Source organism: Papio anubis, chromosome 20, assembly GCF_008728515.1.
Source record: "Papio anubis isolate 15944 chromosome 20, Panubis1.0, whole genome shotgun sequence".
Taxonomy (NCBI): domain Eukaryota; kingdom Metazoa; phylum Chordata; class Mammalia; order Primates; family Cercopithecidae; genus Papio; species Papio anubis.
Genome location: NC_044995.1, coordinates 31,345,488 through 31,358,735, shown reverse-complemented (window position 1 = coordinate 31,358,735; position 13,248 = coordinate 31,345,488). Strand labels below are relative to the sequence as shown.

The 13,248-nt window shown below is 39.8% G+C and overlaps 1 protein-coding gene and 1 pseudogene across 2 annotated transcripts in view; both read left to right on the top strand.

Moving 5' to 3' along the window:
* Positions 1-13,248, top strand: part of LOC101014153 (zinc finger protein 708) — a 702,618-nt gene that overhangs the window by 89,930 nt on the left and 599,440 nt on the right. The window lies entirely within an intron of this gene.
* On the top strand, positions 2,599-3,754 carry LOC101016089 (annotated as a pseudogene). The gene has a single exon (XR_004180483.1). The product of XR_004180483.1 is annotated as a UPF0690 protein C1orf52 pseudogene (transcript).

The following is a 13,248-nucleotide window of genomic DNA, read 5'->3' as shown; positions in this document are numbered from 1 at the left end:
CTTGGCTGGGGCCCAGCCACTGTAACCTTCCGTTCTTCTTCCCCTACATGGCTTCTAGCTCTAGTTCTATCCCAAACTTTCTGTGTGACCTTTGTCTGAGCCTCAGCCTTTTCATCTGCAAAATGGGAACCAAGCACCTATTTTGCACAGCCTCATAGGGTATAGAGATCAAAAGAAAAGATGGGTACAGGAATATTTTGTAAACTCTGTAGTGTTGTATGTGAGTGAAAGATGGCCAGTTACTGAAATCCCTGAGGAAAGGACATGTCAGTTCCCAAATCAAGTCTTAAAATCTTTCTTTTTTTTTTTTTTTTTAGGTATGTAAAGTATTTTTTTCAGGTATGCATTTAAGAGGATTCTGTTGATAATCAAATTAGTGTGTTTTCTTTTGAAAATATTTTGATTTACACTTTGTTCTTTTCTTTTCTTCTTCTTCTTCTTTTTTTTTTTTTTAGAGTTTTGCTCTTGTCACCCAGGCTGGAGTGAAATGGAGTGATCTGGGCTCATGGCAACCTCCGCCTCTCGGGTTCAGGCTATTCTTCTGTCTCAGCCTCCCGAGTAGCTGGGACTACAGGCATGCACCACCACACCCAGCTAACTTTTGTATTTTTAATAAAGACGGGGTTTCAGCATGTTAGCCAGGATGGTCTCGATCTCTTGACCTCATGATCTACCTACCTTGGCCTCCCAAAGTGCTAGGATTACAGGTGTGAGCCACTGTGCTCAACTTTGTCATCCTTATAGCTTCTTATTCATTCCACATTATTAGTATATTTTCTATTTTTCCCATTGTCTTGGGTTAAACATTTTAAACTTAAGTCCCATAACTGTGGGTAACATGAGTTGCAATTTTCTTTTCACTTATGAAAGATACCACATTTGAAATGTCTGCAGTTAATTTGTGTTGTCTTTTTTTTTTTTTCATTATTCTTATGAAAAGTTGGACAACCCATGGAAATTTTTTGTTTGTTCACTCATATCTAAGAAGAGCACTTACTTCTTAATTACATCCTGGATTCTTCCTTTGGTTTTCTTCTGTACCTAGAAAATTCTCTTTTTTTTGGTTTTTTCTTTTTAATTTTTTTTTTTTTTTTGAGATGGAGTTTCTCTCTTGTTGCCCAAGCTGGAGTGCAATGGCAGGATCTGGGCTCCCCCCAACCTCCCTCCCCTATCCCTGGCCTCCCAACCCGTTCAAGCAATCCTCCTGCCTCTGCCTCCAGAGTAGCTGGGATTACAGGCGTGCGCCACCACGCCTGGCTGATTTTGTATTTTTAGTAGAGATGGGGTTTCTCCATGTTGGTCAGGCTGGCCTCTGTGGGAAAGAGTTTCTGGGATGCCAGATGAGTTGGTCTCCCCTGTGTGACATCCATAGGGAGCCAGGGGCAACCTCTGAGGAGAAAAGTCTCCTTGTTGCCTTCTTATCTTTATGCCCCCAGAGCATAACAGCTCCACGCATGCCACAGGTTGCTGGGGAAAATAACACTCCTTGGAAGCAGTGGAGTATAATCAAACATCCTGGCTTCTCCTGAAACCCACTCCCACCCATTTCAGTCCTGGTAAGTTAAAGATCTTAAGTAGTTGAGACACACGCCTTTGCTCGAGGAAATTCACAGAAACCGCCACTGCTATACATCTTATTGAATGGCTCGTGAGTTCTCCTTCACTGATTAATCCTTTTCCTCATCCCTTCCTACCCCTCCCCTTTGCCCTAAGAACAAAGAGCTTGTAAACCAATAAATTGGGTGGAGGCCGAGAGCTCAGGGCGTGAGCAAGCCTCCGACGCTCCGGTTGTGGTCTCCTGGACCCGCCTTTTAAACGGTTATTCTGTCTCTTTCTAATTCCTTTGTTTCTGCTGGGCTCTGAGTACCCGCCGGGTGGTGTGGGGCTGGTTTCCCCGACCTCAGGTGACCCGCCTGCCTCGGTCTCCCAAAGTGCTGGGATTACAGGTGTGAGCCACTACGCCCGGCCTGTTTGTTTGTTTGTTTGTTCTTTCTGATACAACAGAGTCTCGCTCAGTCACCACGCTGGAGGGCAGTGGCGCGATCTCGGCTCACTGCAACTGCCTCCCGGATTCAAGCGATTCTTCTGTCTCAGCCTCCGAGTAGCTGGGACTAGAGACGCGCCACCACGCCCAGCTAATTTTTTGCATTTTTTAGTAGAGAGCGGCTTTCACCATGTTGGCCAGGGTGGTTTCCATTTCTTGACCTCGTGATCCGCCCGCTTCGGCCTCCCAAGTGCTGGGATTACAAGCGTGAGTCCCCGTTCCTGGCTGAAATTTCTTTTTTTTGGAGCCTCGCTCTGTCGCCAAGGCTGGAGTGCAGTGGCGTGATTCGGGATGACTGCAAGCTGCGCCTTCAGGGTTCACGCCATTCTCCCACCTCAGCCCCTGGAGTAGCTGGGACTACAGGCGCCCGCCACCACGCCTGGCTCATTTTTTGTTTTTGTATTTTTAGTAGAGACGGAGTTTCACCGTGTTAGCCAGGATGGTCTTGGCTAGTCTGGATCTCCTGACCTCGTGATCCGCCCTCCTGACCTCGTGATCCGCCCGCCTTGGCCTCCCAAAGTGCTGGGATTACAGGCATAAGCCACCGCACCCGGCCTGAAAATTCTCACTTTTTAAAAATATTTCTAGGGCTTCCGGTGGAGTGCTGGGTCGTCGCTCGCAGCAGTCATGGCAGCGGAGGAGAAGGACCCTCTGAGGTATATCGCGGCATACGGGAGCAGCAACTCAGGCTCCTCGGTCGAGGAGGATAACATCGAGCCGGAGGAGAAGAGTCGCAGAACCCCGGATCCAGCGAAGTCGGCGGGCGGCTGTAGGAACAAGGCAGAGAAGCGGCTTCCGGGACCCGACGAGCTGTTTGGGAGCGTGACTTGCCCGGCCTTTCTCTACAATCCGCTCAACAAGCAGATAGACTGGGAGAGGCACGTCGTCAAGGCGCCTGAGGAGCCTTCAAAGGAATTCAAAATATGGAAATCAAATTATGTACCACCTCCTGAGACCTACACCACTGAGAAGAAGCCTCCTCCTCCAGAGCTTGACATGGCAATAAAATGGTCTAACATATTTTAGACAATGGTGCTGATGCCCCACAGAATGCTAAGAAAGCTACGCTTCTACCGGAAGGGGAGGAGACGTTGGAATCAGATGATGAAAAAGATGAGCATACTTCTAAAAAGCGCAAAGTAGAGCCAGAAGAACCAGCAAAGAAGAAAAAGTAGAAACAAATGACCAGAATTTCTGGACTGCTAAACTTGTTGAAAAGTTTCTTTGGACAGATTAAGTTGATATTGTGGGTTATTATGACACATCTCCATGAAAGTGCATACGTTAATGAACTAATAAGTATTGCCTCAAGAACTTTCCACTGTATAATTCTTTTTTTATTTAAAACATGTATGTATTTAAAACTCAACTGGTGACTTGTGATTGTGAAATTGATAACACTTGGATGCATTCTTGCTCTCACAGAATTGGTGACATGCTTTTGAGAGTTTTGTCACATGTTGACATGCCAATGTTCTATAAACCTTTTATAAAGGAATATATTTTTAAAGTAAATATATTGTAATGTACTGTGAACTTGTAGGGTGCTTTTCAACAGTCTTTGTACAGTGTAAATAGACCATGGAAATAAAATTACTTATTCAATATTACTATTACTGCATAACATTAACATTTGAATGTTTGTCTGTGACAAGTACCCTATTTGTTGTGTGACATTTTAAGTTGTAATAAGAAGTATTACCATTTAAAGAGTGCCTCCTGTGTTCCAGGTGCTTTGTGCATGTTTTCTCTGATCCTTAAACAACCTAGCAAGGTATTATCAGTATTCTCATTTTATAATAAAGAGTGCTTGAGTAGCTTGTCTAAAAAAAATATATATATATATATATTTCTACTCAGGCCAGGCATGGTGGCTAACCTCTGTAATCCCAGTGCTTTGAGAGGCCGAGGTGGGGAGATCACCTGAAGTCAGGGGTTCGAGACCAGCCTGGCCAACATGGTGAAACCTCGTCTCTACTAAAAATACAAAAATTAGCCAGGCGCACTGGTGGGCAGCTGTAATCACAGCTATTTGGGAGGCAGGAGAATTGCTTGAACTCAGGAGGCGTAGGTTGCAGTGGGCTGAGATCTGTCACTGCACTCCAGCCTGGGTGACAGAGCAAGACTGTCTAGAAAATAAATTAATTAAATATATATATATATTTTCAGCATTTTAAAGGTTTCTGTAAGTTTTTCAAGATTTTAGCATATAAAATATTTTATAAAGATTTAGAATGCATAATATTTTTCTAAAATGCACAAATATGTTTCTGAAAAAATATTTTACAGTTTTTTTTGTGTGGCACACAATGACATCTAATGAGAAACCTAAAGTTACATCAGTTAGAACATATCCTTTCCTTAATATACCATAAAGTAATAATAATTTGTAAAATATAATTTCTATTACTAAGAAATTGATTCTATATTTATACAAATTTCTGAAGTAAAAGTACATAACTGTAGAGAATAATACCTATATATGGCCAAAATTATGTTTTTCTATATAACTAAAGTAATATTGGCAAAATTATTGACCTGAATTCAGATTTCTGGCTTTAATCATCATGCTTTTTTATTAGCACTTCCCTGAATTCATCAAAATAATCTCAGTTTGAATCTTCCATTTAATTCAGATGTTAATTGAAAAAATTTTTTGGCCAGACGCGTTGGCTCACGCCTGTAATTCCAGCACTTTGGGAGGCCGAAGCGTGTGGATCACCCGAGGTTAGGAGTTTGAGACCAGCCTGGCCAACATGATGAAATCCTGTCTATACCAAAAATACAAAATTAGTTGGGCATGGCTGCGGGCACCTGTAATCCCAACTTACTCAGGAGGCTCAAGCAGGAGAGTCGCTTGAACCCAGGAGGTGGAGACTGCAGTGAGCCGAGATTGTGCCATTGCACTCCAAACTGGGCAAAAAGAGCGAAACTCTGTCTCAAAAAAATAAGTAAAATAAAATTTCAGGCAGAGTCTTGCTCTGTCACCCAGGTGGGAGTGTAGTAGCTTGATCACAGCTCATTGCAGCCTCGACCTCTCTGGCTCAAACAATTCTTTCATCTCATTTTTACACTTTTTTGAGAGATGAGGTCTCACTATATTGCTCAGGCTGGTCTCAAAACTTTGGGCTCAAGCAATTCTCCTGCTTTAGCCTCCTAAAGTGCTGAGATATAGGCATGAGCCCCTGCACCCAGCAATTGTAAAATTCTTAATTTAATTTGATTTGGCTAGATACTACTTGTTGAATTTACTTTAGTCAATGATTTTTTTTTTTTTTTTTTTTTGTTATTTACAATGCTCAGAAAATACTACCTCTTGGGATTCCACTGTCATAATTCAATGACATATTTTAGGCCTAAAACCTTTCCATTTAAGGCTGGAAGCGCTGTCTCCCACCTATAATCCCAGCACTTTCAGAGGCCAAGGCGGGCGGATCCCCTGAGGTCGGGAGTTTCAGACCAGCCTGACCAATATGGTGAAACCACATCTCTATTAAAAGTAGAAAAATTAGCCAGGCGTGGTGGCAGGCACCTGTAATCCCAGCTACTTGGGAGGCTGAGGCAGGAGAATCCCTTGAACCTGGGAGGTGGAGGTTGCAGTGAGCCAGAGGTTGCAGTGAGCTGAGATCATGCCAGTGCACTCCAGCCTGGGAGACAGAGGGAGACTTTGTCTCCCCAAAAAAAAAAACAAAAAAACAAAAAAGCAAACGAAAAACAAAACAAAAACAAACAAACAAGAAAGTTTCCATTTAAAATAATTGTCTGGTGTTTGAAAACAATGAGTGTTTTATATTTACTGGCCAAAATACAGCCTATGCCTAATTATTCAAACTTTCTAATAAAGTTATTTAACATTATGCTCATGCAGTTATTGTATACCAGAAAATTTAGTTTCTATAATTACACTAATGACCTTAATGTAACTTAACAGAAGTAAAAAATGTGATGGAGGCTAGAAAAGAAAGTGGATGAAGAAAGAGAAAATGTTGATCAAAGTGTACAAAGTTTCACTTAGAAGGAATAAGATCAAGTGATTGATTGCACAGAATAGTTGCTATAATAAATAATGCATTCTATATTTCAAAATTGCTATAAAGAGATTTTATATGTTTTTGACACAAAAATATCCTAAGTATGTGAGGTGATAAATTTTTTAGTTAGCTTGATTTAAAAATTTTGCACATAAACATATTAAAATATGACATAGTACCCAATGAATACATACAGTGATTATGTTTAATTTAAAATATAATTTTTAAAACAGTACAATTTTTTATTCAATAAATATTTGATATAGTCACTGTAAACTCTTAGAAGTTAGGCCTATCAATGTTCAATGGCTTGGAATAATGCCTCACATATTTTATGCCCTAAATACTAATAACAGTGATTGTCAGATTATCTTTTGGTTATAGCTTTCTTTAAATATAATATTATTTTGTTGTTGCTCTTATTAAAACTTATTTTTCTGTCATACCTAAATATTGCTAAAAATAAAAGAGAGGATTTCTTTGCCTGCTTTATAAAGTCCACAGTCAAATGTCAGTTTAGCTAAGGTTATATTAAGTCATTTGTTTTGGAAAGTAAACATGAGAATTAAATAATACAATTATAGTTATATTCTCTATTCTAACAATTGAGAAAAATTTGAGTTATTAATTGATAGGGCTAAAGTCTTATTTTATATTTTTATTCCAGATTATTTCATGTCAAGTAACCAGAATATCAATTTTCACAGTATACTATGAAGTAAAAATAAATGTGATAGGCACAGATTATAGAAGTAAATTAGAAAAACATTCTATAAATAGAATCTGTATATATATATATCTATATATACAAACACACACACAAACTACTTATATATATAAGAAAATTGAGTATATGAATTGCCATGTAACAAGTAAAAAGATTAATTTGAATATTTTAAAATAAGAAAGCATATCAAGTTGCTTAAATTTTAAATTTCACCAACATTTAATGAAAAGTTACTACCAATATCTCACAAACCCTTTCAGCAATAGAAGACAAGGTAACATTTCTTAATTCATTTATTAGCAAGGATTACCTCAACGTCAAAATCAGACAAAAGAATCACAAGAGGACTACTAACCAAAATCCCATATAAATATAGATGTACAAATTCTCAGAAACACTAGCAAATTAAATCCAGCAACATATAAAAATGATTACATATGGCTGGGTGTGGTGGCTCACACCTGTAATCCCAGCACTTTGGGAGGCCTAGGTGTGCAGATCACTTGAAGTCAGGGGCTCGAGATCAGACCGGCCAACATGGGGAGAACCCATCTTTACTAAAAATACAAAAATTAGCCAGACATCCTGGTGCGTGCCTGTAATCCCAGCTACTTGGGAGGCTGAGGCAGGAGAATTGCTTGAACCTGAGAGGTGGAGGTTGCAGTGAGCCAAGATTTTGCCACTGCACTCCAGCCTGGGCTACAGAGAGAGACTCTGCCTCAAAAAAAAAAAAAAAAAAAAAAAAGATTACAGGCAGGGCATTGGGGCTCAGGCCTGTAATCCCAGCACTTTGGGAGGCTGAGGCAGGTGGATCACTTGAGGTCAGGAGTTCAAGATCAGCCTAGCCAACACAGTGAAACCCTGTCTCTACTAAAAAAAAATCTAATAATAATAATAATAATAATAATAATAATAATACAAAAATTAGCTGGATGTGGTATTGTGCGCCTGTAATCCCAGCAACTTGGGAGGCTGGGGAAAGAGAATGGCTTGAACCCAGGAAGGGAAGATTGCAGTGAGCCTAGATCATGCCATTGTACTCCAGCCTGGGCAACAGAGTGAGACACTGTCTCAAAAAAAAAAAAAAAAAAAAAATTCCTACCATAATCAAGTAATATTTTTTCAAAAAATAAGTGTTGGCTTAATATTTAATAAATAATCTCTAACATATTAGAAAATATTATTTGCCCCCATTTTCTGTATCTGCTCACCCTGTTCAGAACCCAAGGTGCCACGCTGCTTCTGCATCTCTAAGAAACCAGGTGCCCAACCATGAGAACTAGGAGGAAGGGAGTTGAAGGAGGCAGAAGAGGAGGTGTGCTGTGGAAGCAGGAGTGATCAGACCTCCAGGCACAGGATACCCAGGACAGTGGGGAGGGCAGGGCTGGGAGCTGCATGGGTCAGGCAGTAACAGGTGCCAGAGGTCGCCACCATTTCACACCTCAGGGAGGGGCACTGGGGTAAATCTGAAGGCACTCACAGACTGGGTGCTCCAGAAATGGACAAAGCAGTAGCTCCAGCTTGGCATTGCATGGCCATTATCATGACCAAACAATGGGGAAAAAAACTGACTCTCCAACAAATGGCTCAGAAAACTCAATATTTAAATTAAAAAAAAAACAAACAAACAAACAAAAAAAAACCTTGGTCTCTTTCTTTGAACATTATACAGAAAAAGCCTAGGCATGCAAAGCAGGAACTGGAAGTAATATTTGCACAGCCGTGGTTATAACAGCATTATAAAAGCTCCAAGATACATATGACTGATGCTGCCATCTGTGACCTCACAGTGATGCAATGACAGCATCCTGTTTACACACGCAGAGCTAATACTGTGAATTCACTCACTGAGCCCATGACTTAATCTGAAACCTAGACGACTGGTACTGAAATTCTCCCCCTCAGTGAATCCATAGGGAATCACTTGACTTTAATGTCTTGTTGGGTTTGGGTTTGCATGCAATAACTTAAGAAGTCTTTTATTATTATTTTTTTTCCTTTTTGCTATTTTGTAGGACTTTTTCAGAATGTGGAAAACAAAAACAAATCCAGACCATCTTAAACTTAAATGCTTATATTTTATTAAACAAAACAAGTGCTTTCTAGAATCTCTGTGATTATTATGAGGTATTTGAAACAGGATATAAAGAGTGGTTTCACGTTTTAATCTTTTTGGAGGTTGGAATGGTTCACTTTAATGAAAGATTTTTTATTTTAATGTTCTCTGTTGTTTTAAAATGTGAACTATTTGAGTCATTACTTGATGCAAATAATAGACATAGACATGAACAGGTTACAAAAGAGGAATAACGTTTTTGATGTGCACAAAAACTCTTTTTAAAACTGAATCTTTTAGTACTCACTCTGTGTAGATGAGTCAAGAAACACAACGGAAACTAGTAAATTGCAATTTTCTGCAGTGGAAGATAGCTGCAATCACTAGAAGAAACTGAATCAGAAAAGCGGAAATGGCCTGCAGCAACGTCAGAAAGCAGAAAACAGGCTTGTGTGGACAGAATGCATGCTCACTAATAGCAGAATGACAGAGACATTACTTTTTAATTAATATCTGTGACATTAATTCTTTTGCATCAGAACTTGATTTTCATTCTAAACTTTCCCACTATGCAAACATGCATATACAAACATGCACACACACACACCCTCACATTCTTACACTCATGCAAATTCAACCAGATTTTCTGTAGCCAGGATATCTTTAAGTACACCAGATTAAACTAGATAATTTAGGGATTATCTGAACCCACCAGAGCAATTGCTTGTTTACTTTCTCTGTAAATGTAAGATCAGTATTTCCTAGGTGTCCCACTGATATCTTAATTACAACTTTCTGATAAACTACTAGGGAGAAAGAATTTGAAACAGACCCTTTTTCTAGACATATTTTATGACTCTAAAATGTATTTCTATTGTAGAATACAGAAGACATTAACTCATTTGGCAAAAAGGAATCACAAATTACAAACTTGCAAAAATTAAATTAATGGTGCAGATAAAGTTGTTAAATATCTGAAATTACTAGAATTGAATTCCTGTAACCCCTGACATCTAAGTTAATATGTCAAAAAGGTCAAATAATTTAAACAATTTATATTCCTGGATAACACCTTGATTTCTAGTGTCTTTAAATTATTAAAAACATTTTAGCCAGGCACGATCGTTCATACCTGTAATCCCAGCACTTTGGGGGGCCGAGGCAGGTGCATCACCTGAGGTCAGGAGTTGGAGACCAGCCTGACCAACATGGAGAAACCTCTTTTCTACTAAAAATACAAAAAATTAGCCAGGCGTGGTGGTGCATGACTGCAATCCCAGCTACTCAGGAGGCTGAGGCAGGAGAATCACTTGAACCTGGGAGGTGGAGGTGGCGGTGAGCTGAGATCATGCCACTGCACTCCAGCCTGGGCAAGAAGAGCAAAACTCCGTCTCAAAAACAAAAACAACGACAAAAAAAACAAAAACAAAAACAAAAAAACATTTCTTTGTAAATCTGGCTCTGTTTTCAAAGTGAATATTGTTATAAATCATTTATATTCTTCTTCTCAAATGCCTTTACCTTTCATTTTTGTCTTAGGGAATCTGAGCATATCTTGAAAAAAAGGTCTGTGGGAACACTGGCTCTACCAGAGGTTTCTTATGGTTTTGCACAATTTTGTGATTAAGGAAGGGAATGATCTTAGCAAAATGGCAGAAACATTGACAATTCAAAACTGATACTGAGAGGCATATTTCCAGGTGGAAATGCAAGGCAGAAGTAGAATGATTGACAATGTAGAAAACAGCACTTGCATAGAATGCTGTTTTGAGCTTAAGTGTAAAGAATTCCTGCTTTGAATCATTAAGGGATTTTTACATTATTCATCTGGTGTAGCACACAACACAGATAAAGAGAGTCAGCAAATGGAAGCTTGTTTTTATTTTACCAAAATGTTGTATTATTTTCTAATATTAATTTACTTAGTTCCTAACAACTAAATAACTATTTTGTGCAATGAATGATATTTAATGATGATGGGCGCAAAGCTTAAGACAAAGAACAAGAAACAAAAATTTCTGCAGCTTGTCACTATTCACAAAGCACAAAATTCAAATGCATTTTTAAATTTAATACTCAAACAACCTTATAAATTCTTAATAAACTCCTTATTCTACTTTTTTTTTTTTTGACATGGCGTCTTGCTCTGTCGCCCAGGCTGGAGTGCAGTGGCACAATCTCAGCAAACTGCAATCTCTGCCTCCGAGGTTCAAGCAATTCTCATGTCTCAGCCTCCTGAGTAGCTGGGATTACAGGTGCGTACCACCACACCCAGCTAATTTTTGTATTTTTAGTAGAAACAGGGTTTCACCATGTTGGTCAGGGTGGTCTAAAACTCCTGACCTCATGATCCACCCGCCTTTATCTCCCAAAGTTCTGAGTCTTTGTTACTGACCTCGATCCCTGGTGGACTGAACAAAGGAGGGCAGATGTGGAAATAAAGACAAAGACAAAGACACAAGAGTATTTTTGAAAGAAGGGGTCAGGCGGCACCTTGCCTCTAGTAGACAAGGGCCCAGATTTTCCACAGCCCTTTGTATTTATTGGTAAAACAGATAGTGAGAAGGGGGATGGAAGAAGAGGTCATTTGCTCAGTCCAGAGTAGGCTTGCAAGACTGCATTCCTCAAACAATAGGCTCAGATGTCCCAGTAGATAACCTCAAGGAGCCGAACACCAGGGAGTGACTGCCCTCAGCAAACTTTCTGGTGGCAGGCGCAATCGTGAGTTTGCTCACATCCTGCATTCATGACAAACAGTAGTTTGCTGTTTGATCACATAGCCTCTAGTGGAATGCTGAGTTGGTTACAATCCCTTTGGCCTTTTTGGCTCCCAACCTCTCCTACTTTGTGTTTATGTATTAATTAAAATAATATAAGGCCAGGCTGGGCAGCTCTCATTTTCCAATTGACATTCCATCTGATTTTAGACTATGAACAGAAGACAGAGACAGAACAACATTATTCCAAGAACTATGTACAAGATGTTAATGTGATGCTTTAGATAGGTCCAAGGGTTGAGGCTCTCCAGGCCTTGCTGGAATTTGGTCCAGTCTTCTAAAGAAGGCTGAAACTCTTAAGTTTGTTTATTTAGATCAAGAATTTTGTTTTGTAATTCAGCAATATCAGAGGTGATGTTGGATGTGAAAGCTCCCTGCAAATGGGCTTTCACAAGGCCCCATGGATACTCGCTTTGGTTATATTCTAAGTTGGTTACACAAATATGAGTGTACGCAATTGCTCCTGTAATTGCAAGCTTTGTACTTGTTCTCCTAACCATAGAACCATGAATTTTAACATTGCCACTTCAGTTTGTAACTCAGTGTTAATTTCATTCTGAAGTAGCCATGCTTGGACAGCTGTGGGTGTCCAGTTCTCCATATACTGAGCTGTTTGAATAGAACTATGCAGAGTTACAGAGGACATCACAACAGAAGTTATTAGTGTGACCAAGGAAACAATAGTGAAAATTATCATGCCTAAGGCTCTATGGACATGATGAGTAAGCTGAGTTAGAAGTTTCACAAAATGTAAAGCAGGTGTGGCAGTACAAGGCTTGGACAGATTGACAGGAATCTATAGCCCAGGGATGCAATCTAAAATCATCAAAGTAAAGACACTATGTGTTTGCAATGTGCTATGATTAATGCAGTGATATAAGTGGCAAGATTTACAGTTCAGTTGGGTATTGTTTACTTGGAACTGGTCCTTCTTAGCTGCCAATAAATAAATAAATAAATAAATAAAAATAAAGATTAAAAACACAAACTGTAGGCTGGGTGCAGTGGTTCACACTTGTAATCCCAGCATTTTGGGAGGCCGAGGCAGGTGGATCACAAGATCAGGAGTTTGAGACCAGCCTGGCCAACATAGTGAAACCCCATCTCTACTAAAAATACAAAAATTAGCCGGGTATGGTGGCACATGCCTGTAGTCCCAGCTACTCGGGAGGCTGAGGTGGGAGAACCACTTGAACCCAGGAGGCAGAGGTTGCAGTGAGCCAAGACCATGCCATTGCACTCCAGCCTGGGTGAGAGAGTGAGACTCTGTCTCAAAACAAACAAACAAACAAACAAACAAAAACTGTGAATTGAGTAGTGATATTCTTTACAAATGCAACATTAAGACTGTGTCATTTGCTATTGCTATTATTGGATAATATTCCATCCCTTCCAACCCAGATGTTGCCATTCATAAATGGGAGTGCTGCCTTCCCTATCATCTCTTGAATTGGTTCTTTCCTCCCTAGATAATGCCACTGAGGAAGAGGGGGCTAAAGCCTGCTCCATGCCAAGCAATCTGGGTGGCAGACTGGGATTGGATTCCAGTGTTGTATAAAGAAGAAGCATTAAAAGTTTGCCACCAATGCCAGCGAAGTTTGCGCCATGATTTT